Source organism: Anser cygnoides, chromosome 1 (genome assembly GCF_040182565.1).
Source record: "Anser cygnoides isolate HZ-2024a breed goose chromosome 1, Taihu_goose_T2T_genome, whole genome shotgun sequence".
In the NCBI taxonomy this organism is placed as follows: Eukaryota; Metazoa; Chordata; class Aves; order Anseriformes; family Anatidae; genus Anser; species Anser cygnoides.
The window spans coordinates 36,474,349-36,501,252 of NC_089873.1; the positions used below are offsets into that span (position 1 = coordinate 36,474,349).

The 26,904-nt window shown below is 43.1% G+C and overlaps 1 long non-coding RNA gene and 1 other non-coding gene across 2 annotated transcripts; both read left to right on the forward strand.

Moving 5' to 3' along the window:
- Positions 1-374: 374 nt before the first annotated feature.
- On the forward strand, positions 375-10,175 carry LOC125182938 (uncharacterized). The gene is made up of 3 exons (XR_007163781.2): positions 375-455; positions 3,713-3,937; positions 9,065-10,175. It is a non-coding gene; the product is annotated as an uncharacterized lncRNA (long non-coding RNA).
- An 8,682-nt stretch (positions 10,176-18,857) lies between these two features.
- TRNAA-AGC (transfer RNA alanine (anticodon AGC)) lies at positions 18,858-18,930 on the forward strand. The gene has a single exon. It is a non-coding gene; the product is annotated as a tRNA-Ala (tRNA).
- Positions 18,931-26,904: the final 7,974 nt, after the last annotated feature.

Here is a 26,904-nt window from a genome sequence, read left to right on the forward strand (position 1 = left end):
GGTGACAGGCGGTCACAGTAAAAGATGTCACAATACCTTATAATGGCTTGCAATCTGTGTAAGTATAAATAAATACTTCAGCATAAGCTGCCTGTAAGCCCGCAAATTTTCATATTTGCTAAAAACTACAGGATGACTTTTTCTGCAAGAATCTGTATGCAAGTATCCCGAAGAAATAACCATCTAATTTCACAATAAACATCATCAACATTTTGCTTCTGTAGCCTCCTCTTACTTTCCATTATCTGCTCCTTTTTAATGCCTGTAGCTCAATCTGCTAATAACGGGCTGCACTGGGGATTAGCTTGTTTATGTGCTCCTCTTGGCAGCTTTACATGGGGGAGGTGGAGCAAAATGATTATATATCCTCCTTGTGCTCCTTTGCCCTGGTTCCTGGGAAAGAACAGCTTGCCCGGATGATGCCATGAGATGCTTCACAGTGTCAGCTGTAGCTGGTAAGGAGGTCTCGACTCATGCCCAAGTCAAGCATGGGTTAAGCGCTCAGGGAAGTGTTTTGTGTTTGCAAAGTGGTGGGGAATGTTTGTGTAACCTGCCAGCTGCTTTCACTGGCTCCTTACCTGGGGTGTTTCAAGAGTAAATGGGATGGGCAGGGGCTGCCTGGCTGCCGGTGGGGCAGAAGCAGGTGGCAGGCATGAGGAGAGCATCGGCTGGGGCATGGGGTACAGGAGAGCCAAGCCTCACCATCACACCCTGCTTTGACTTTCCTTCTTTATTTTCCTTGTTTTTTGTTTGTTTGTTTTGTTGTTTTTTTTTTCTTGACTTTTTTTTTCTTTTAATACAAATTAAGTGAATGGTTCTGGCAAACCTTCAAGGTTTTAATGTCAGTCTGGGCATACAAAATCACAGGTAAAGCTCTTACGTGGCACTCGTTCTCAGGCAACATTGCCAAGGGAGGAAGTGGGATTTTTGAACAAGTTGTCAAAACCCCAGGCTCCTAGAGTTGAGGCTGAAGGTTTACCAGATGTTTTGTGCTGTCAGAAATCACAGTCCTGGTTATTATGAATCATGGCAGAGAAAGAAATTACTCTACTTTTGCATTCGGCTCTTGGATTTCTGTTTATCTTCTGTAAGCAGGAGTATGGAAACTATTTTCTCCATTTTTTTTTTCTTTTTTTTTTTTTTTTTCCTTTCTTTTCTTTCCAGCCCTGCTCTTGAGGTGCATGTGGCCCTGCACGGTCAGCCTGGCTGCCTGGTTTCCCAAATATGTGGCATATGTGGCATTCTGATATTAACGTGTTATCGTTCAGATTGCTATGGGTAATACCCAGAATCCCATCAATACCTGAAGGAACAATTGCAAACAAGGCAAAAACAAACATTTAGAATTTACTGACACTTCCAAAAGTCTTGCAAAGTTGTAAAAGTGTGTATATAAATATTTATTAAGTTGTGTTGGAGAAAAAAAATGTGAAAGTTCAAGACTTCAGAGCTCTCCAGTTTCATCTGTGTAATAAGGTGCTATAAATGTTGTCCTTTCTTCTGCAGCATCAAAGGTCTCTTGTTATAGGATCTGCTGCTTTGTCTGCAAAGACCTGTGTCAGTAGCGGGGGCTCTAATCCATTTTTGAGTTGTGCAAGCACATTTCTTTTTTTTCCCCCACAGTTGTTTTATAGCTTGACCATTTCCTTTTATTAATGCTTTTAACAAGATTGTTTAAATGGATTCTTTGTCGTCTTGTTTTATGTGTGGGGTGGGGTTTTTTTTCGATTTGTCTTTTCTTTTTTTTCTTCCTTTTTTACTGACTAGAAGCTATGGCTTTTGACAGTCTTTTGTAGAGGAGATTTAAAAATAATAATAGAAAATGAACTTTTTTTTTTTTTTTTCGCATCTCTTCCTATAACAGATTGCCCAAGGCACAGAAATTTCACCTGGGTTGCACTGCAACCATAGTGCAATGTAAAGGCTGCTTTGAGATCACACAAGCCATTGTTTTTTCAGATGTCCTCAACAAAGAAAAAAAAAAAAAAAGAATAAACTGGAGGCCAAAAATCAGACTGAAAATGTTGTGCTGGGGAGAAGTCGGTCCAGCGCCGGGCTAGCTAATTAGGGAAAAGTGCAAACAGGATTATGTGAACATCGCTGCTTCCGCAGCAGACACAGCAGCAGGAAAGGTCCCCAACAAACACGTAGCCACAACAATAGGCAATCTGCACGGCCTGCTGGTTGCTCCAGCTGAGCTACAAATCTAATTAACCTCTGACTTCTCTGGGTCATGGCCTTTCAACTACTGTGCGGAACAACCTAGGAAACTTGATAGAAAAGGTGCTTTCTGTCAGATTTCAAGCAATAAAGAAAGCCTCACGATCTCCCACTAAATAGCTGACACAGAATAAATATGCTGACCTTCTGGAAATATCATTATTTGTGATGAACATCTGTGTTTACAATTTTTATTAATATAGAGTGTTTAAAAAAAAAATCAACAGTTTCTATGGAGCTGTAGCCCCTTTGAAGAGTGACTCATGCACCTCAAATGCATTTAAGTAATGTAAGTAAATAATTAGCATGCCATAACCTACTGCCGGTCACTGCCAACTGTTCCTCAGCTTAGCCACTGACGATAAATCTCACCGTGGTGCAGAGGGGTTCCCTTCATCCTGTGTCCAAAACTTGCCACCAGCATAGGTAAAGCCCATTTTTGTCTCCCTGAAGGTGGGAGTAAAGTAACCCTGTGACTGCTCACTGCCTTCCCTGGCCAGGGACGGCGTGGGGCTGACAGTGAGGGTAGTGGGGCAGCTTCAGGGGCTGCTCAGCCCCCTCCCTGCACATCCAGCCCTCAGACAACCTGTGCCAAAACCCAGGAGTCACTGGGCACTCACTTGTCCTCTGCATTTTGTATCTGTGCTTTGAAATCCCGAAACACAAAGGGGTTCCCTCCGCAGATTTCAGGATAGCACAGGTTGTGATGTCTCCATTTGCACTTTTGTAACGGGACTGAGTGAGCCACGGGAATCTACAGCCCCATAAAAAGACTCGTGGTTAAGAAAAATCTGGAAATGTACTGTCTGTATTTCAGCATTATTTGCTATTAAAAGATTTAGGGGTGTGTGGGGAACAACACATGATAATTTGCATGATACAGAAATACGCCTGCTGTAGGAAGCCCCAGTACCTGAACCCCATAGCCATCAGTAAGAGATGCAGGTCTGATAATCAAGGTCAAAAAGTTGCTCGGCACGATAGCGGGGAGAGAAACCGAAGCTTGAGAGGAGACTGAAGAAAAGTGTCGACACCACAAAGGCAGCGACAATGCTCCATTAAACCTGATGAAGCCTGAAATCCAAAGCTGGTAGGAAAGGCTTGTATAAACTGCACAGGAAGCGCTTAAAAACGCTGATAAGCAGGTATCTTTCTGACCCTGTTGGCAGCTGCATTGATACACATTTTCAGGGACAAAGTTCCTTTGGAGAAGTTTCTCAGGAGCGTTTGACGTGCCAGTGCTTTCAGGCAAAACCAGGCAAAAACCTCCCTGAAGCTCAAACAAACACATTTAAGGAAAACACCACGAGCACTGAACTGCTATGCTCCCTGCTTTGTTTTCACTTGCTCCTCATGGGGGATTTTGTGACAGGGGATTATATAGCTCCCATGTGCAATTATCTTTTTATTCTAGATGCCCTAAAGACTTTCAGTGACTGTTTACATGCTTTTTTTTTTTTTTTTTTTTTTTTTTTTTTTTTTTTGTACAAAGGATTCAAGCTGGTCTTTGGCACTGCAGTGTGCCCAGGCTGCCACCTCTCTCCAGAGCACATTGACGTGCCCCAGGTTCCTCATGATGTTCTTCTGGTCCCAGGAGCCTCCTCCCTGAGCACAAGCTTGAAAATGACCAGAAATCCTCCTCAGGACTGACACAGGGAATGGTGCCTCTATGGGGTCTCCACCCTTTCTGAGAAAGGAATGAGGTGCTCAAGACCGGGTGAGAAGTGCTTGTGGGGATACCCCACAGGGAAAAATGGTTGAGGTTTTTAAGATGGGGGCAGTGAGAGGATAGAAGCAAGGCAGGAATAAAAGAGGAGTCTGGGCGAGATGGAAAAAGGCATCCAGGAAGTGTAATGATTTATTAATTCAGTGATGTGGATTATGATAGTTACAGACTATTATCATAGTAATTCCATTGTTAGTTCCATAACAATATTTCAGCAAAGACTCCAGATCTTGATGAAGATGAAGTTTGGAAACTATTGATTTAACGAGTAACAGGAAATTTGGTAAATCACTGTAAAAGCTGTTGTCTGTAACTTTGTAGCCACATATTAAACATTGCTATTGATATGTCACGGCAGGGAATTCGTAGCCTTTCACCTTACCTTCATGTTGTTATTCTGCACAGCACAGCCATCGGAGCTCACAGAAACTCTGGAGGCAGAACTTGTTTCTAACTACTCCTGAAGCTGCCAAGGAAAGCAAACCTGATTTTTAGAAAGTTCTGCCCCTTGACTTCTGCTGCAGTGACCATTCGGCTTCAGTAACATTTGTGTGTCCTCAGCATCTCTGAGAAACAGTGCATTTCTGTCAGGTACCCAAAGAGGTGTTGAAGAGCTGGAGTTCAGTACTTGGCCTTGACAGTCTGACAAAACAGCATTTTTCATAAAAAGTCCTAGTGACTGTATTTCATCAAAAATTGGGGCAGATACTGCCACCTTCAATACTTGGCCTTTCCTGTTTGTATACTAGCACATACATCATCAGCTGTGTCTTGAAACACTGATTTGGAAAAATAAATTTACTGTATTGTATTAACAAGGCTGCAAGGATGCATAAACCCAACTACATTTTTATATGACAGTTTGCCAGGGTTGCTCACCCGTATATAATCACTGACATGGTAACGCCGGTGAGATTAGGGCCTAATCATGCCTTCTGTTTGGTGACATCCACTATAGCAAAGAGAGCGGTAAAGGAGTGTTGCGGTGTGTGTAGTTTTAGTTTTGATAGCTTGGGTAATAGTAATGGTCACCGTAAAATGAAATAATGCAGGTGACGGCGTGACAGAGGTACTGGGGAAAAATCCAACGTCCTTGGTAGTCTCCTCACAGCCTGTGCTGAAACACAGGCCGCTGCTCTCCCCAGTGAAACCAGGGCACCCAGCTGGGGTCACCCCGATGAAAGCTAGCACAGGCCCTCTGTAACAGAGGATGCCAGACCCCAGCAGCTGGTGCTCCTCAGGCTTGTGGACAGTCGCATTTTGTAGAAACATAATGTTCAACACATCTTCATATGAATCTTGTGTGTTCTTCCTCTTCAGTATCTTCCAAACAAGTTCTGGGTGTCTCTGCATATCACTTCCAGCTGGTCATTAACAGGGTAGTTGCACATCTTGTATAATTTGAACTGCATATCAGCTCAGAATGCTTGTAATAAAATATAGATTAATTCCTTAACAACAACAACAAAATCTATGCAGAAAACTGTTGCCTTTACAACAGAGTGGAACTTCTTGTGAGAATCTCCTTCAGGGCAGTGAAATGATCTTTTGATATTTTTTCATGTAAATCTCTGCAGACTTTTTTTCCTTTTCCTTTTGTAGAAAGAAAATAAAAATTTTAAAATAGCCAGAAGGCAAAATATTAACACATTTTAAATTTGAACAAGTTCTTCTGGTTTCTTTCATAAATACCATCAATGCCAAAAGGGAATTCTGCACTTACATTCTGAAGCATCAGTGTGATCATATGATTCACACTAAAATGCAATCTGAATAGCAATGTTTTAATGTGGTATTACAAAAAAAAAAGCTGCCCCAAGGCTGGCAGCTTCTTCTTTGCAGTATGGAGAAAGAATTCTCTCTGTAAGACATGGTATAAAGCTGTATGAACATGGTATAAAGCCTTATTATACATGTGTTCAGGTACCTGCACGCACAGTTGATGCAAGACACCTTCTGCTTTTGTCAGTGGAGTGTGACATATTCAAGTGGGAGAAGCAGATTTGCAGTCAGGACAGTATGACTGAGTCTGTCCTGGTCTGAAAGAGCAATGTTTGTGTACACGCATCCTGCCCGTGCCCTCCAGGGCTGTCTGAAGCCACCTACTCCTGTGCATGGGGTGACAGGGCTGTGCCTGAGCAGCGCCCTCCTCCCCACAAGCACCAAAACCATGCCATGCATGCAGGGCACACGGGCTGCAGCACTGACCAATGCTCTCTTTTCCCTGGCAGGCTTTATTCTCTGCAGTCCTGCAAAGTGCATGTGCTTGGGCCCTTTACCCCCAAAGGCCACCTGTTTGCAAGCAACCAGACCAGTCCAGGCACTATCCTTGTATACACATCATCATGCAGACAGCTTGCTCTTGTGTAACGGGCCCAATTCTCCTCCAATTTGACATGTTTTGCATCCGGCAATGCAAGGGGATTGATGCATGTGTGCAGAAGCACAGAGCAGGTCCGGATCAGGCACAATTTCTGTTTCTCCCCAGCATCATTGCCAGTGAGGCAGCACAGTTTGCAGAGGAAGGTAGAAGAAGTGTAAAATATCACAAAGATCACAGCTACTGCACTGTGGAACAGTTTGGGTCCACTTACAGCTCCCTGTAGACCCAATCCATCTTATTCCTTTGTGATTCAAGGTTACAAGCAGAACAGCATCCCCCGTAGCAGAAAGGAGATGACTCTGCTGTAATTACAAAGGGGACTTTTGAGATCAAAAGATGTAAGCAGCTTCTCATGAGTGTGTTATCTTGCAAATTCCCCAGCCAACTGGATGCTAAACTGTGCCCTACTGGGATGCAAAAAAACTTTAAAGGTGAAGAGCAGAGGTCAGAGTGACGTCTTTTTGGGCACTGGCCAAGCTACTAGCGTACAGTGAGCTCATGAGGTAGCCCAAGGCTCAGTGCAAGCATCATTCATACAGCTGGAGAGGCCCAGGAGCACGCATCACACCAGCCTTGGGGACGAATCTGGATGCCCACACTTTGCTGGCTGGCAGCCCATGCAAAAGGGAGAACCTCCAGCAAGAACAGGGCAACAGAGCTGCTGGTTTCCATCCTGGTTTCCATCCTACAGACCAGAGCTGTGGCCCTGCCACCTGCAGGGCTTGCCTCAAGTGCTCACGTGTGGGCACGCCCGTGCCAATTTCATGAGATTCTTGCACCAATATGCACACTCAGACCTAACTATTCTAAAAACGTGTGTCTCAGCCCTCCACTGAGGCTTTAAAGAGCATTGTTAACTCCATATGTGTCTTTTGGCTCCCTGCTTTTTACTTCTGTGTTTTATCTGCTGGCACCCTCAGAGTGTTAAAAGTTGCATTTAACCTTGTCAAAGGAGGACTGCTTCTATTTTAAATTGAAGCATTTTGTGCACAAGTCATATTTTGCTTGCAACATTTCCTTATGGCTAAATATTTCTGTTGGAATTCCCAAATGACAATGTAAAAACACTCCAGTGAGCTGAGGAAGAGCAACTTCTGCTCTGGAAGGGAGTTTGATGATATCCTTGATACCTTTAATTGAAACTATTTTATATCCAAGACAAATGAAGGGTTAACAGCAACATGTATATTCGTGACAGATTTAGCCTTTTAATTTATTTTTACAACATTTTTCTGAGCATATCACGATTCCCTCAAATTTCTGTGATTAAATCTCTTGGGCTGTTTTATTGTACAAATTGCCTTATTCCGTGGAGTGAGTGACAAGATTTCCCAGGCTGAAGCATCACCTTCTCACCCTGGGGCTTAGCTGTCACTGCAGAGGCAAGTTGCCCATTGCAGAGGCAAGCTGCACATTGCAGCTACTATTCTTTGCCTGGGCAAGTGTGTACTTCACCTGCTTGGGTTTATTTAATTTATTCCTTTATTATGTCAGTGTGCAACTCTAAGATTTACTTTCTCCTGGACCTGACTGGGCATTCTCAAAAGAAAAAGTTAAATTTGCAAACTTCTTGCACTGAGAGGAGTAAAGTAGAATAGATTGTTTTGGATTTGTTTAATCTGAACTACAAGCTCAGTGCTTTGGGTCCTTGGAATGAATTTCTTTGTTATCATGCAGGAGGGCATCTGTTCTGCAGAGTCCCATAACAAATCTTGGCCATTACGTGACCACACGCCCAGAAAACACCTCTGCTTTTCTCAACTGCAATTCTTTGTATGTTTTCTTCCCATAAAAATTGACTTCAATTTGATTTGAGAAAAAATAGGAAAATATCCCAAATCTTCCAAAATAAAAATCCTGTTTGCTCAGCTCTCCTTCCTGCAGAGATCTGTACCATAAAGCTTTAAATAAAATTAGTAGAAAGAGAAATAGCAGAGGGAGTAGCATGACTAAGCAGATCAAAGAGAACATCAGTGTCTATCTACAGTATTTTTCAACATTTGTCCTAAATCTGTGTTAATGTGTATTGGGAACTGCTATATTCATGCAGAAGGACAACAAAAGTGGCCTGAAGTGATTTTTGCCCTACAGACCTGACCTTTGAATGCAGCCTGGCTACGTAAAACCTGGCCATCAGCTTTCAGTGACTATTAGGAAAACAACCAACCAACCAACCAAACATATTTTCTCATTGTTTTGAAGCTCTTCAAATATATTCTTCTTGGTCTTCAGGTTAAATTAGAAAATGCTACTGTCAAATGAACATTTCAAACCAAAATAGAACTTTTTTCAATTTTAACTGTAAAAACTAAGAAAAGCTATTGTCTCTGCCTAAACATAGCGGTAACAAAGGACACCAGAAATATATTTGACACAAACTAATCTCTATCCCTTTGAAATAAACAGCTACCTGATGGAATAGCTGCTCTTTTATAGGTCTTCCTTTTGAATACGTATACTGAATGAATCCTCATTATCTATTCCTTCCATACTTATTCAAGGAGTGAAAATATATGACAGGTGGGTACAATACATGGAAGATGTATTACTGCATAGCTGTAATCCAGTACACTAAGGTCATTACTTCAGCAGTGACTTAACTTGGTAATGGATATAGAATAAACATGAAAGAAAAGAACAGTACTTTTCCTTGAATATCTCAGAAAATAATACTGTATATTGCCTCAGAGACAGCTATGTAACTACTTTTTTATTATTATTTTCTTTTCCTGCAGAAAAAATATTGGTGGAAAAAGCAGCCATTAATAAAACAGACCGGTTTCTCCTGGGCTGAAAAAGATATGATGAGGCCAAGATTGTTCAGCTGATGAACCCGCTTCTATAATCTGTTTCGGATAATATTGTTATAACGGCACCAAAAGCATGCCTATGTGAAAGATATTAATGATTTCTTCTGAAGCAAAACATGAAGTAAAAGAACAACTGTCTGGAAAGAATGTAATTGATCTTATATTACGGGGAATTAAAGGCAGTGGTGGGGGTGTTACGAACTTTTCATTACATTAAAATGAAAACCGGCCATTATGGGATGAGAGGGATTGAACTTTATACTGAAAACATCATGCATTCATCTATTTATTTAAACTGTGCTTCTCAGATGACTCAGTCCTTTGTTAGGGCTGTCTAAGCCTATTACCTCCTTTTCCAGTTGCCTTTTTTTTTTTTTTTGAGAAATTTCAACTGACTGAGCTGTATTTTTTATTTGATCTCTACCTCACCCTGAATTTTAATGTTAAATGTGATTTTAAGAAGTTCAGACATAACTGAAAGGAATGCTAGGACCGGGAGGCAGATTCCTCAGCACCTGATGTATTTTCCACTATAAAGTACTTGTGGTAAGCCTCCTGTTTGGTGGAGGAATATGAGATTTGGCAAGGAACTTGGTTCCAGGTTCACTAGGCTTCTGTTATTTCCTGGGGCGACACCTACCTGTATTAGAAACCCCAGAAAATCACAAGCTGTACAGGTTTTCCTGCAGTTGCTCAATGCAGATGAAAATGACAGCAGCCTTAAGGCTACCCAGCATTTATGCTGAAAGACTGGACCTGCTTACAGACATCCAGCAATCCATAAATTTGCAAGACTGAGATTGCTGTTTCACATAAAAATGGCTCCGTGTGCCATTCCCAGTGCTCTCTGTTCCACATCACACATTCAGGTATGTCCTTCATGACTGTAGGATGTATTGCTCCATCACGGTCCTACACAAGGACTGCAAGACAAATCGGCTATTTGGCTGTTACGGTGATGGAGGACATTCTCCTGCTTCTGTATTGGATGACAAGGATAAATCTTTAACTGTGTGTAAGTACACTTCACTTGCTGCCAGCAGAATAAGAGTACATTAGAAAAACAACTTGATAAGCATATTGATTAATGAGCACTTGGAACGGTTCAGTTAAAGACTTAATTCAGATTTGTTATAATTCTGATTACTATGCACTCATACATGCTATCATAATCCATAGCTATAACCAAACTATTAGAGAATTAGCATAGTGAGACAGCAAATGAGCCTCTGGATCATGCTGACAGCACGCTATGCACTAGTCGTATGTTTCTTTCCCTCTTTTAAAACAATGATCACTGTAGGATTAAATGGATCAAAATGATGAAGCAGCATAGGTTTGAAAGAATTTCCATTTCCTGTGTCACACCAAATGGCTGGCTTGCGGAGTGTGCTATTTATCCAGTTTGCCTCTATTTCCAGGTTTTAATCAGTTTCTAAATAGTTTTGTGAAAGGTTGGGGTTGAGCCTTGTTGAACCTATTTCAAAAAGTTACGAGTTTTCTGATCAAATGTATAAAAAGACCAAAACTGAGATAAAATTAAGACAAAAGAGGATTAAAAAATTATACAACCTTTTAAAAAGTAGTAGTACTGAAGTAGCACTGAAGTAGCACTTCAGTACTACTACTTTCAATACTAATTGATATACTAATCTTTCAATACTGCTACTTCCACCTCTAAAACTGACCTGGGTGAGCTTAAAATGTAGGGCTACAGAGAGAAGGAAACACCTGATCTTCCTTCTCTTCGTCTCCTAGAGAGGACCTGAAGCCTCCCATCCTGCAGATGCCTCCCACCTGCACTCAGGGTGTGCTGCTGAGGAGCCCACACAGAGGAGAAGGCCTTTGGGGCCTACCAGCAAGCATGGGGAGGTGGGGGGGTCAGCTTTGGGAAGGCGATGGTGCAGAGTGGAACAGACCAGAGAGACAGACAAAAATGCAAATACTTGTCTGACTTTGGCAGTGAGAACTGGCCTTTCTCTGCTACCTCAGGTACCAGGTTTTCACAACCTCACCTCCGAAGAGCATCTCAGATGGAAACCCAGATGCCAAAGATACCTATTTAGAATGGATGAAGAGTGCTGCTGGATGCAGCGTGGTGTTTGAACCCACAGCTCTTTCAGGTGTAGGACCTGCTCTCAGAGCCTGGGAGACGGCAGCCCTGGGCAAATGAGAGCCCCAGCTCTGCCACTGTGACACCCACAAGTCAGGCTGCGTCCTGCTCAGGGGACTGACCCTCAGGAAAGCGTGCAGATCCTGGAAAGGTCCCACCAGCTGCTCTAAGTCAGCAATCTGCTGAATCCAGCACATGGGTCAAAGTTGGCATGGCTTTCTGCGTAATTCTGTTAATTCCTTGGAGATTTGCAAAGCTTCATGAAAAACGCCATGCTTTCACAGTGGCCATCTGTTTATGAGCACGTAAGATTGCCTGTGCTGGTGACTAGCAGGTCAGCAGCTGGATGGGGTTTGTTATCATATCCCTTCAGAGATGGGATCAATCTTCACAAAGTGTCCATAGGATAGGATAGGATAGGATAGGATAGGATAGGATAGGATAGGATAGGATAGGATGGGATGGGATGGGATGGGATGGGATGGGATGGGATGGGATGGGATGGGATAGGATACAATACAATACAATACAATACAATAGCTCAGTTGGAAGGGAACTACAAATGCCATCAAGACCAACTGCCTGACCACTTTAGGGCTAACCAAAAGTTAACGCACACCATTGAGGGCATTGTCCAAATGCCCTCATCAACCACCTCTCTAGGAAGCCTCTTCTAGTGTTTGACCACCTTCATGGTAAAGAAGTTTTTTGAAATATCCAGTCTGAACCTCCCCTGACGCAGCTCTGTGCCACTCCCATGCATCCTGTTGTCATTTACCAGGAAGCAGAGACCGACATCTCCCTCTCCACTTCCCTTCCTCAGGAAGTTGTAGAGAGCAATGAGGTCACCTCTTAGCTTTCTTTTCTACAGACTAGACAACCCAAGCCTCCTCAGCTTCTCCTTGTAAGAAGCAAAAGTTCCTCTCAGATCACATCCAGATGTTCATTGCAGGCGAGGAAATACAGACCACATGGTGGTGGCTCTTCCAAGTATCACACTTGACCAGGCTTTGCTCAAGTGTCGTATGAGAAATTTTCCAAAGTGAGAACCAGCGGCCACAGCTTCTCCCAGCACGCTGTGTGGGGGCTTTTCAGGAGACGTGACACAGGCACCTCCGTGTGCTCTCAGAAACACACAGACCGAGATCGGAGCTGCTGTTGTTGCAGCTGCTGCCTCACACACACAGCACTTTGAAGCCTGTGTTTGAGCTTTTGGTTTGGGACGTGTCATGGGCCAACTCAGAACGAGGAGGGGAGGATGGCTCGAGGTTTGCATCTTGCCTCGCATGGGTGAAAAGATGGGGGTGAGGGCTGGAAATGCAGGTAAAGGAGGAGGAATGAAAGAACACAGAGTTCAGAGGGGGGCGCTTGGTTGCAGGAGATAGGGAAGAGTAGGGAAATGGATGGAGATGTGGGGCTGGGGTCCTGACAAGACAAATTAGATTGCCATATAAGTGGTCAGAGAAGCTGATACTGACAAATTTGTTTTGGGAAGCTTTTGTAGGCACTTAGAAGGACGCCTTGCAAAAAAAAAAGTGAACAGCTCAAGGTGCTGTTGCTTTCTGTTAACCTGGAATTCTTCTAGAATACCTGGCTGGAGACTTGCATCCAGGCACTAAAAGGTGACTAGTATGTCATTCAGTGTTACTCAGATAGCTATATCATTCCTATAGCTATAACGTTCCTATTTAGATAGTATCACGTTTAGTGATAAAATGAATACAGAAAAGCCTCTGGTGGGTCTTTGTAGTTGCTCTTATTCCCTAGAGACAGGACTTCACCCATGCAAAACCCACTTGGGTAAGACAGCAAAGAAAGGATATTTTACGGCAGTACAAACCCTTCTGCAAGTCATTCTTTCAACAATGATTAGACAACTCTTTTCCTAGTGTTTTGTCTGAGTCTTCTGTATGCATGGAAAACCTTTCGCTGGTTGTCAAATGACTATTTCTAAGGCTCTAAGGACCTGTTATGTTTGGAATAAACCTACAAATTGCTTAACCTCATTCTTTCTTTGCCCTAAGGCCTCAGGGCTGCTGGAGGCACGATGTAAAAGCGCCTTGCCAGGAGCACATTCACACTGGGGAGCCATGGCAGGAGACAAGGCTCCCGGTGGCATTGTGAGGAGAAGCATATGTGCCTCCTCTTTTCAGCGGCACCTATTGGAAGGCACTGTTGGATGGGTTCCCAGCATTAATTTGCAATAATCACAATCATTTACATTCAGGCCCTAATTAATGAATATCTGGATGTGTATGGGATGGGGTGATGTGGAGAGGATAGGCAGGGTCTATTTCTGCCCCTTTTCATTCTGGTAAAACTCTGCTCATGACTCACCGCTCATTACCGTCTCCTGGCAATGTATGAAGAGAGAGATGTACAGCAGAACAAAATGTTTCTTATCATGATTATTTGCTTCTTTTTAACAGCCCAGTACCTCCCTTACCACAGCCTGGTAAATGGGTTCCTTACAATTTTAAATCCTCAAAGTGTTTATTTAAGGAAATGTTTGAGCATACGACTACCTCAAGGTTATCTGAGTTTTAACAAGTTATCATCTCAGTGCTAAATGGTTGTTGGAGGGATAAGGGGGTAGAAAGTCCTTTTCTGTGGGATGTGTCATCCCAACCTGGCTGCTGGAGCTATTTAAAATCTCTGACCTGGTAACCACGGAAGCCCACCTATATCTCTGTGTGCTGTCTTGCATGGGTGCTGCTTCTGAATGCCGGTCAGGTATGCCAGTGGCATCCCTCCCACCGCACAGGAGTCCTAAGGACCTCTTCCAGCTCTATTTGCTGGTCCAGTTGAAGAGCACAGGGCACTGAAGGCATCTCAGCAGCATGGGCGCAACAGAGGAAAGGTGACCTGAGCTTGGGTCAGGCCATCTCCCAGGGGAGAAGCATCGATGTGCCTATGGAAACACCTCCAGTGCTGGTAGAGCTGGGTTAGGGGGAAGAGTGCTGGGAAGTGCTGGGACGATAGCTGGATACGTGCAAAAAATACATGACTGGCATCTGGTCTGACTAACAGAAACACACTGAAATTATCCCAGGGAAGAAGCATTTCAAGTTACTCATTTACAGCTGGCACACATTTTATATCTGACAGTAGGACAAAGCACTGTAAAAATACCCTTAAGAATGTGAATCTCTGCTCTGATTTGCACTTAAAAGGCAACATCTGATTAGTGTCTGTGTTTTATTAGCAGAAAACTGAGAGGATGAAAGCTTCTCAGATATTACCTTTATTGTACCAAATAGTTTTCATAGTATATTGTGGAAGAAAATGTCACATTTCATTAAAGTGGATCATTCATATACAACAAAAGACTTGGCAGTGGTTTATAAACCTAGTGGTAATTTTCAATGTTGCCCATTTTTTAGTCCTGAAGATTATTTAAAAAATGCTTCTGATGACCTCAGACTAGATCAACTGGGGCTCACTGGTCTGTTTGTTGATGTGTGCTGTTGTGCACCAGCTGTGGGGCTGCTTTAGGTATAAGCAGCTCAGTTGCTGTGTCAGCAGTTATCCCACAGTTCAATAGTAATAGGCTTGGTTACACAGCACATTCCCAGACCTTCCAGCTGTGCCTCATCAAAATGTATGCTGACACTCATTCTGGTCTCAGCATGACCCTTGCTTTGGTGTTACTTTATTATTATTATTAATAATTATTATTATCTATTGTCTATTATTATTATTATTATTATTATTATTCTACTTACAAGTAATCTCAGTGTTTCAGATATATGAAATGTCAGACATGTTGAGGATAATCTCCCATCACTGCAAGGTTTCTCCTCTATTAGTTGTTTCTGTGTGCTTCATTTAATCTGTTTGCTACCCATTAGAAAGGCTAGCAAAACATTTGGTTTTTGAAGAATCGAGTGCTTCATTTTATCTGATGCAACTGAATCAGCAGGGCAATAATTTACAATGAAGAACTTGTTTGGCAGTCTTGGGCTTTTTTTTCATGGATTGTCTTTGAACAGATTGTAATTTTCTTGAATTTATTAATTATTCAAAATGTTAATGACTTTGGGGGATTGATTATGAGCAATTTTATGTGAGTATTTGGTATTCAGTATACAGCTTCTAGGGCCATTACTTCGTTGTGTAGGTAGATAAAGGAGCATAGTCTTCTCTGCTTTGTTGACAAAAGATGCTGAAAAAATGTCATGAGAATTTTGCTCAGAGGATAAGAGCTTGGGAAAAGACAAGAAAAAAGATCAGAACATTTCCCCCTAAAATCCTGGCAGATAAAGTGTTTTCCTAATAATAATTTCTGAAGTAAAGGTTATTGTCAAATTTCTTTTTTTACATATAAATGTTCATTTCTTGTGATGACTTACACACAAAGCAATTGCGCTTGTAGTCCTCGTGAGGGTGTACTACAGTTTAGGTCACGGTTGCCTTGCGATTTGGTGAAAGGTATGTTTCTCCACACAGTATATTCTGCCATTGCTGCCAGTCTGCAAATTTATCTCAAGGTTACCGTGAAGGTGAAGGTGACTGGATGCCGTTTCCAGTTCTGAAGAGTGCCGTCAGATGCTTGTGCACTTTGCTGGTCTCTGAACATTTGCTTTCTAATTCTACTGAAGCACAAAAGGCTTTAATTCACAGTTAATGAGCATTTTGTGGGATAACAACCTGAGTTCTTGAACAGCAAGTGGCTTGAAACAGGTGTTCAACAAATTAACTTTTAAAGACATTTGAATAGTTAATTAGGAAATATTTGGTAATGCTTCCTTTGATCTGCTCTTGTCTACTTTTGCTTTAAGGGGGAGAGGAGAGAAGGAAAGCAGTTGCTGTGAGGTAGAAGTACATACTTCTTGCATCATTTAAATATACATCTGAACGTGAGTATGACACTGTTAAAAATTCACGTTTTAATTGCTGTATATACTTACTGTGTATTTAATTCCCATTCTCTTGCCATTTTGGCCAGTCTGGAAAGTGGCTGTGTGACTGGCTGCTGCTGGCTGGAGCTTTCCCCCTGTACCAGACAGGAATCTCTACAAGCTCTGCACCTCCTTGGTGTAACTTTTCATTGCTTTGACTAGCAGCTTTACTGATGGATTTCCTTAAAAAGCAGACTGCTACCCAGATCTTAGAGTAATGTGCTGCATGCTGAGGCTCTCTGTAGCTGTTGAGGTGAATGAAGAGCACTTTCATTTCTTCTTCTGGCTCTGCACAAGCGAAGCTAAATGAAGGGTGCAGACACTGCAGAGGACTGCCAGCTTAGCACAGGAAGGAGTCACGGCACAGCCTGTGGGAGCATGTGAGACCTCCCATCTGCAGTTCTTTCCCAGTCATGCTCAGGATGTTTTTTTTCACTAAATGTCCAGTTGTTGCTTTATTTCTTTTCCCACAACCTTCCACCATCTGGCTTGTATTTAAAAGACACAGTTTAGTTCAACACGTTAAATTTCAGCTATGCAGGCTGCAACTAGCTTCTGCTCTCCAGGAACTGGTAAAGCATCACATGTCAGTTCTCAGAGAAAGACAAGGGTTAGTTGGTTAGAAAATGAGCAGAGAAGCAAAAGCTATGTACCTTAAGGTTGATAGAAGTTAATCCATTTTAAACTTCTTACATCATTTAAGCCTCTTGGGACAGGGATTTGTCTTTAAGTCCCTGTAAAATATCATGTCATATCCATTCTGCTCTGTAAAAAATGAGTAAAACCCACAAAATTCCTCAGTCACGCCAGAAATCTATGGGACACCTACATTTGGTTTGCGTTGAAACTTCAGTAAACCAGATCTGGTTCTTCACAGTAGACAATGAAGTGAAAATTCATCAGTTAGCAGTGCTCTGGCACTTCCCTAGCTGTACTTCAGAAATAGGCTGAACTGGGTATGCTTTATGGAAAAAAAAAAAAAAAAGGAATTCGTCCAATTGTGTTCAAGATTATGATTTCCAAACTAGAGTATCTGTATGTGAGCTAAGGGCATGCTGCAGGTGCTTGACTGCATGTTTCTGCAGCAGAGCTGCTCAGTCACTCAGCTGTGGCAATCTGTGGCCACACACGGGACCCCCAAGTCCCCCTGGAGTGGCAGGGCAAGCCAGGTCTGATAATCTGGAGCACCTCACATGAAGTGCATTTGATGTCTATGTTTGGGGCAAATGAATCCATGATCAGGTATATAAGCTCCCACTGTAGGCAGGGGACATTTTTTCAATGCAGGTGAGAGAAAGCCTAGAGAGCAATTTGGTCACCCTGAAGTAGACACCTAGGTGCTTGGGCCATTTTTTCTCATCTCACCATCAGCCTTTCTAAAAGCTGGCCAGAACCACTCCTTTGAATGCCGGAGCTGGGCTGCACCTGGCAGGATGGCCACGAGTCTGTCTGCGAGGTGCAGAGAGCATCTTCCAGCCCCTCGGGTCTGTCATATTCACCGAAGCTCTCCAGTTGACATCTGTCTAGCTACATGCCACAGAGGGGTTACTACATCTCTAACATTATTTTTTTCAAACATTGCTATTGCAACACACATTTTTCTGTGTGTGGTCTTCCTTCCTGACAAAGAACAAGGTAAGTGAGCAAGAATGTTAAGTGTACAAGTATAAGCACGTACTTGTGACTGTGGCATACGAATACTCTAAGGAAAACAGCAGTTTCTGTTGCCATTAAAGCTGTCTAATAATTTCCATTTCCTTTTTACAGATGTCTCTGGAGCTGAGGTTTATATGAGTTAAATCTTTGTTTGCAAATTCTGCAACAGACTCTACTGATTTGACTTCCTGTGCTGTAAAGTCCTGCCTCTTCTATGCACATACTTCTGGGCCAACCGGAGGTCAACAGATAGTTCCTAAGAAAGCTCTTGATGGCTTTTCTTTTCTTTCCTTGAAATGCAAAGTTCTCTCTCTCTGAACATTACAGAAAAAGTGCAGTAACAGGAAAGGTACAAGGAAAATGGAACTGCAGATTTAAAGGTAAAAGTCAGGGGTAATCTCTCTGTATTGTGATACAGGGTACACACAGCTGGCCGACTGGCTGAGTTTTGGAATGCACTGAAATATAAGCAGAGGCTTGTTCTTTGTCTTTCACTTTTAACTTGACAAGATCCTCAAATGTATTTTTATAGTTTCCTTCCTGGTATGCTCCCAGAGATAAGTACTTTCTTGAAGTAAATGGCAGGCCTGCACTAGCTGGAAGAAAGCTTCTCCTTACATTCTGTAATAGAAGCAACAGAATTTGCTCCTGATTCCTTTGTTGAGCCACCAGAGATCATAAAAAGAAAAGCCAAAGCAGAATGCATTTATAACTGGTGCACTCCTGGTTACCCTGCATATGGTATGAAGAAATTTAAAAGCTCATACGCAGTGCAATACTCAATCATGCACTTGATCATGAACTCTAATAAATAAAGGAGCATTACAAACTCTTCTTTGTTTCACATGGGAAAATGTTTTCTGTTTCATTTATTATACTGAGTTTTCCTGCATGGATATTCCTAATACAGGTCTGCTGTGTTCCTGCATTCTCTTTCATATTCACGTCTTTAAAAAAACAGACCTTTTCTGATATATTTAAAAATTATTCTTGCAACAGCAACACTTTTCAAAGCAGTTTGCCATTTTATTTAGCTCAGGGACTTTAGGGGGAATTAGCTCAAATGGTAGAGCGCTCGCTTAGCATGCGAGAGGTAGCGGGATCGATGCCCGCATTCTCCATTTTGCACTGTGAGCTGGCTGAAGGGAAGGAGCCAGAGGGTCGGGGTCAATGGGATGGAGCCGAGTTGGAGTCCTGTGTCTAGTGGAGTCCCTCAAGGGTCGGTACTGGGACAGAGTTGTTCAATATATTCATCAATGACTTGGATGAGGGAATGGAGTGCAAGTTTGCTGATGACACTAAGCCGGGAGGAGTGGCTGACATGCCTGAAGGCCGTGCTGCCATCCAGCGGGACCTCGACAGGCTGGAGAGCTGGGTGGGGAGAAACTTAATGAAATATAACCAGGACAAGTGTAGAGTCCTGTATCTGGGCAAGAACAACCCCAGACACCGGTATAGGCTGGGGACTGCCCTGCTGGAGAGCAGTGAAGGGGAGAGGGACCTGGGGGTCCTGGTGGACAGCACGATGACCATGCCAGCACCGTGCCCTTGTGGCCAAGAAGGCCAATGGCATCCTGGGGGAGGTTAGTAGGTCCAGGGAGGTTCTCCTGCCCCTCTACTCTGCCCTGGTGAGACCACATCTAGGATATTGTGTCCAGTTCTGGGCCCCTCAGTTCAGGAAGGACAGGGAACTGCTTGAGAGACTCCAGCACGGAGCCACGAGGATGATTCAGGGAGTGGAGCATCTCCCTTACGAGGAAAGGCTGAGGGAGCTGGGTCTCTTTAGCTTGGAGGAGACTGAGGGGTGACCTTATTAATGTTTATAAATATGTAAAGTAGCTTGGGAGCAGCGCCCTACCATGACTCCTAGAGAGGGCAAATAGGTGGCGTAAGGCTGTGAGGCAGCTGCTTCTGCTGGAGTGCTGGGAGGAAGCTGTGGTGAGGGATGGCTCCTCCCTCACGCAGGCATGTAGACTTCAGCAGCCCCATGAGGTGCCACTCCTGGATCAGCCAGGCTGTCTGGGTCTTTGACACTGTAAGAAGCAAATAAAGGAGCAGACTTGCTCATACATGCTCAGGGGTTTTAAGTGCTAGATGACCCAAGTCAATAGCCAAGGGGGACAAAGTCCACTAAAATCAATGAGAAGACTAAAGAAAGGTAGGAGAGAAACTGCTTTAAACAGAACTTTTTTTTTTTTTTTTTTTTTTTTTTTTGGAGCTTACATCTTTACTGAAGGAAGTTTTCTTACCAAAAGGACCTACCTACCTATTACCATCAACTAAAAGTTAGCATGAAGGCTACTTCCCTTTGACTTACACAGCAGTATTTGTGTAGGAGAACAAGAGAGAGGCAGGAAGCTGGAAACAAAACCAACACTGGAGTTAGAGGAAGGTAAATAAAGCAAGTCCCTGCAAGTTAGAAAGTTTAGAACATCCTGGTTACACAGAAAGTAAAAAAAACTTCCCGCTTCTCAGGGGAGGCATTAGATACACATTTGGAAATGTTCACATAGCACAGCTTTCATTAAAAAGCAACTGAGCTGCTACCATCTTCTTGAATCAATGCAGAACCATTTTACCTTTTCTAGTGTCATTTCAAATGTCGCCTAATGTAGCATCATTAAATGCAAATGAAGTTGTTGTTATGGAGAATACCCTGCGGTTTCTGGTAATGATCCAGATCTGGTTAGAAGGTGTGCTTGCATGAAGAAACCAGAAGGTTGGTATTTATGTCTCTGTAATGAATGAATCGCATCTTAGCGGAGTTAAGGGAGTCCAAAGATGAGCAGAATCCTGCTGCTTGCCTTGTCAAGACAGCAGCTGTGGAATAAGTAACCAGGGAGAAAGTCATCAGAGATCAATTTACAAAAATGACAACAAGGTATTAAGAACCTCCTGAAACCTGTAAAAGTGCTGTGGATGCCCCATCCCTGGAGGTGCTCAAGGCCAGGCTGGATGGGGCTTTGGGCAACCTGGTCTGATGGGAGGTGTCCCTGCCCATGGCAGGGGGGTGGAACTGGATGGGCTTTAAGGTCCCTTCCAACCCAAACCATTCTGTTATTCTACGAAGATGTTTAACAGTTTCAGCATAGGAAGTGAGTATCTTTATATATAAGGTACTTATGGTCTTGGGGTTTAGGAACTGAGAAGAATTTTTTTCTATTCTCAGACCTTCCTTGTACTTTGCAATAAACTAACTAAATAAATAAACAAATAGGCAGAGCCTAAATTAGTGCCCTGGCTTCATCTGGGGTAGAGCTATTTTTCTTCCTAGGAGCTGATATGGCGCTGTGTTTTGGATTTAGGATGGTGGTGATAACACACAGATGATTCCAGTTGCTGCAGAGCAGGGCTTTCACAGAGCCAAGGACTTTTCAGCTCTGCCAGCTGCCCTACCAGCAAGGAGGCTGGGGATGCACGAGGAGCTGGGAGGGGACACAGTGAGGAGAGCTGGCCCAAAGGGACCAAAGGGATGTCCCATACCGTATGATGACATGCTCAGCACTGTAAGCTGGGGGAGCTGGCTGGGGGGCTGCTGTTGCTTGGGGACTGGCTGGGCATGGGTCAGATGGTGGTGAGCAATTGTGTTTTGCATCACTTGTTTTGGGTATCCTTTTTTTTTTTCTTCTTCTTTTTTCTTTTTCCCCCCTCTTTCCTTTCCTTTCCTATTAAATCATCTTTATCTCAATCCACAAGTTTTATTTTGTTCCCCAATTCTCTCCCCCATCCCACCGGGGGTAGGAATGAGCGAGCGGCTGTGTGGTGCTTACCTGCCTGCCAGGCTAACACACAACAGTCAGTCAGTGGAAGTCAAAGGGCCAGGCTGGGACTTTTGCACTTCTGAAGTGCTCCTAAAGTGTTGTTTAGAAGGCATGAATGAAAATCCAACTGTACATAGGCCTTACATTACAGCCTTGCACTGAATGAATTTTGCCCGGAATAGTTTGCTATTGCCAGGCAGAAATCACTGTGAGAAGCATCATTTCTGCAGAGGAACATCATTATAGCAGGAAGAGAGGAGATTCAGCTCCCCTAACTTCTGTGATCTCCAAGCTGGGCACCGGGAAGACAGGCAAGAGACAGGCATTTCTCCTATCAAAGCAGGGAGATGTCAGACCTCCCATAGCTGAGTGATTCGCCCTGGTCTAAAGAAGGCACCTGAGACAAATCAGACGAGCTGCTCTCTGGAGACGCCTCTGTCTCTCCACTGACAATCGAGAGAAACTGGACTGCAAGAACAGACACGATGCTGAACTCTATGTGGCTACGATTACGTGACAGAAATTCTACCTTTCACAAGCAATGACTATGTTTTAGTGTAAGCAATTTAAGACATATTATAAACATATAGGAAGAAAAATATGAAATACAAATGAGGAGAAATCATGCATCTTTGTGCAGAGAAACAAGTATTAGAAGGTAATATACTTACAAGTCTGAAAATCTTGAGCATATAGCTCATTAGGTAAATAAAGAGTAATGCATGCAAATAAGGAAAAAAGAGTACATACAAGGATGCTATCCCCACTGTTTTTTAGGACAATAGCAACAAATCTTACTTCTGGTGGATGCTGCTTTCTTAGCCTGCCCTTTTGCTGGCTGGAAGCTGTCACCCTGGGCCTCATTACAGAGGAGCCCGTGGTGCTCCTGGACCCCAGCACCTCCCCGAGCTCCTGGGGCTCGTGGCCTGGGGGGAGGCATCTCAGCAGAGTCCTACCTCAGCTCTGCCGCTGCCTTAGCACCCACACCACTAGCAGCTCACCCGGAGGGTAACTTTGTGACCACGTTACTTCTAGCCAGCCTCTGTGGAGGAAAGTGTCTTCAAACCTGTCATCTCTGACACTTGCCACTTGCTGTTTCCCTTTACTCAGCTGCCTACTAATGTGCCATATCAGTCTAAGTGGCTGCATCACATAACCTTAGTGCAACCACCTCTGCGGAGACCTATATAGTTCAATGCAATATACAGGCTACCAGCTACCCACAGACTAAACAATGTTTGCTGTATTTATGTCACCTGTGTATAGCTCCCTAATTTTTTTTTTCCTTAATTTTATGTAAAATTGCAAATAAAGCTACAGGTACTGCATTAGCATTTCATTAAAATTCTTTCTGCCTCCTGAGTGGCCAAACTCAGGAAAAAAGGGAAAAATGTTGACATGCTATTTCAGAGGAAAAATTTCAGACAGTACACAGGTGATTAGATGTTGAATGCTTGTTATTGCTAATGTGAATGGCTGGTTTAATTCCCCTGCTATCACACTACAAAATTACCCTTGACATGATCTTCTGTAATGTGCTGAGCATTATTTTATAGACTGTGTTCCTAATGAATTTACTCTGATGAGAGATGTAGTGAAAAGGAAAAAAGTCTGCACCTCTTTTTCATGCCTGATTCCTTTTGTGTTTCCTTCTTGAGGTAATGTCTGGATCGTGATTTCTTTGTTGCTAGTGCAGTACATTAAAAATCAGCTAATGTAGCATTAACTAAACGCTAATAGGCCATTAAAGACAGACTTTCATGCTGGAGAAAACAAGAATGTTTCAAATGTAAATATAAGGCAATTTCATATGCGCAAAGTTTTGCTGTCTGATGCCATTTGTATTAATAATTAATGCACGTGCTTCACTGGGGCATTATCAGTCTCAATAGATGCCCAAACTTTCTTGGCTCAGTGCTGCTTCTTGTCCTCCCAAATGGCACAAGAGGCCTGGAAAAGGTTGGCCATCGCTTTGTCCTCCCCTGCTGACTCCTGGCAAGAGGATGGGCCCAGCCGAGCGGCGATACTGGCCGCACCACAAGCGATCCAGAAGCAAATAATCCTTAACACGTATCCTGCTGTCACAGGTCCTTATAATTTGCATGATGATCAGCAAATGTTTTCTCGTATCTAAGGGCACGGAGTTGTACTCTCGCTGCATTTATTCAGAGTGCAGATACACGCACAGCCACCCTGTGCCGATAACCCCGTTATCAGCACACACACACACCTCTCCAAGCGCTAAGGAAATTTCCATCGTGGATCTGATTCAACCCCTTCCTGCTGTGGTGTTCATCACCAAATCACAGGCTGGAAGGACTCGAGTGTCCCACAGCCAGCAGCCACGAGGCAGGGCTCCCATGCCCATACAGTTGGGCTGGCCGTGGCTTTGCCGAGGTCTCCTGGGATGGAGGTCTGGGCTGCCAGGCAGCTGCCCCATGCTGCCTTCCCTGGAGGCTGCCAGCACCTCCTGCATGGCTGAGAAATGAGACCCTTGTGCACCAGGCAGCCTGCTGAAATCAGTGGGAATACCTGCTGTGCACAATCCTACAGGCAAACCGTGCTTATAAGATCTGCGTTTATGGCAGATAGAGTTCAAGAGATATCTTTGAGGATATCCATCTATACAGCTGACACGAGGAGTCAGAGAATGAGAATGGATGGTGAAGATGATGGCTTTCATCTCCTAGAGCAACTCTCCAGATGATTTCTTAATGAGAAATTCTGTTTGAGTTGTTGCAACTAAATAAGCTATTGTGTTTTGCTTTGGTATAGATAATCATGATAATAATATTTGCCCGTAGCAAAAAGCTGTTGTAAGGCAGGGATGTGATTTCCATCTGTCTTTCTCAGATTGTTTTAACCTTAGCAAAAAATCCTGTTTTTCAGACAGAAGCTGCTCACACATGATCTAAGTCCAAGACACATTTTCAGCTTTAGTCTACTGATTGTGATCATTCAGTCACTTGCCTTCCCTACACTTGGAAGGATCTTTATTAGAGAGAGTTATCAAAATATTTGTGTTAGCATTTAAGTATGTGCATATCTACCACATAACCAGAAAGAGGCAGAGGGGATTTTTTTTCCACATAAAAAGTAGATAAGACATCAGAACAAATTTCTTGCTCCAGTAGAGCCAAATATAATTTCAGTCTAAATCAAAGCACAAAAAAATTAACTAGCTCATTTCTGATCTTTGCCCATCCGGCCTGGTCTGAGGTGGCAGAAGGGGCATGGCTCAGAGCTTGGGGTAGTTCAGGCTTTTCCATGTGGCTTTTCGGGGGGGGGGGGGGGGGGGGGTTTGATGCAGCAGAATCAGGACACCCCTATGGATCTAAAAGCCTCATTGAACAGACGCCTTGGTTGTCTTCTCTAATTATTGCTGTAGTTAGTTGGAATGAAACCTGGTGAGCCAATACTTCCAGTTTAAGGCCACGTGCAGATGAATGGTTTCTTGTATTTGAAATATTAGAGTAATAGATGCATTGTTTGTGTCTGAGACAGGCCAGTTTTACAAGTGTCACATTTGGAAAATAAATCTGCTCCTGTGCCCCCTCAAGGCGGCATTAGATGATGTTAAGTGCTCTCATTTTTCTGCTCCTTAAGATATTTTTATCTGCATGAGTCATTAGGTATTCTGGTCACTCCTCTTACAGATGCAGTTATGATTCGAACGGGGAAAATGTCAGCACGACAACACCTCTCTGTGACAACCCTTCTCTTTTTTTCTAAGGATTTTAGTCCTCGTGGAGTTACAGAAAGCATCCTGGGTGTCACGTCGGCCACCCCCTTCCCCAGGGCAGGCTCAGCGCTGCCTGGCCAGCCCTGCCGGAGGTTCGCCTGACCTGCCCCTGGAGGCAGACAGCCCTTAGTTATTCCTGCAGCTTGAGACCGGTGTTGTTTAACCTAAATCTGCTGTTTAGGCACTTTTTAAGAGTGTTTCTTCTCAACCTGTGACCCACGGCCTGCAGGACAACTTTATAAAGGTGGCAGCTGTTAGTATATTTCTCCTCTGCTTTCTCTTGCCTGAACAGCCCCGATGCTCTCTGTTTCATCTCAGAGATCAGGGACTCTCAGCCTTTAATCTTGCTGCTTCTGCTCCAGCTTCTTTCAAACTGACCCCATGTTTCTCCAAGCAGAGCTGAGACGTTGCCAGTGACAAACAGGGCAGAAGGATTACTTAGCACATCTTCCACACAAATCCTTTATTTCAGCGTCCCGCTGCAAAGCTGTGTTCTTGCAGCAGCTCAACATTACTGACTCGGATCATGTGCTCCCACGTGTTCATGTGCACCCCACAGCCTTAAATAAAAAACAGGAGCTTTGTTCACCATTTCCTATCTGTATTCATACAGTCATTTTTACTACCTGTGTATTGTGCTATTTATTTCAGACCACTTCAGTTTTGCAAAATAAATTTGAAGTCCAACCCTATCTTCTACCCTGTGTCCTGTACTACACGGCTTCGTTGTCTTATGTCCAAACCCTTAAATATTGTATAATACCAGACCCTGGAGAAATCCTAGCACAAATTTACTTGTCATTTTCTGTAGAAGTATGATTTTCCAGCCAGTTGTACAATTTCACAGTGGTTTCAATAAGACTGCTTCCTTAACTTGTTTATGAGTGTCCCGTGGGAAGCAAAGTCAAAAGCTTTGCTGCAGCCAATATCAAAAAATCTACCACTTCTTCCCTGCTCAGAAGGCCTCATTTCCTATCTCTATATAACATTAACCTTCTTTGCCCTTAGCAATGAGCCTTTTTTTTCTTTGTCTTCATATTTTACAATATGAAGAATATTTTACATATTTTACAAATGTTCTTTCATGATATTTCTTCTATTTCTTTTTTCTTGTTCCATTCTGTGTTGATTCTACTTCCTTCTATGCCCTGGCCTTTCTGATTTTGTCCTTGTAGGTTTGTGCTAGTCTTACATATATCTTCTTAGTAACTTGACCTACTTTCCACACCAAATAATTTTCAGGTTACTGAAAAACTTCTGAGTTAGCAAAAGAGGTTTCTCACTACACTTCGTGTGTCTCCTTTCAATAAGAATAAAGTGTGTTTCTCTCTTTGAGGCTGCCTTTTTAGAACTTCTTTCTAACCCCCCTATTTTACTTCTGCCTTGCTTATTTCTCAATTCACCATGTAGTGATGTTTCTTTTTTTTTTTTTTGAAATTATTTGTTTTATGTTGCTGCTTTATTGCTAAATGTCAGGAATACCATTCTTTGTGATCACTTGCACAAGGTTGTGTTCTGCAAGATCTGGGCCAACTCCTCCTCTGCTCTGCAGAAATGAGATCCAAAGGAGCCTTTACCTTTTTGAGAACCAG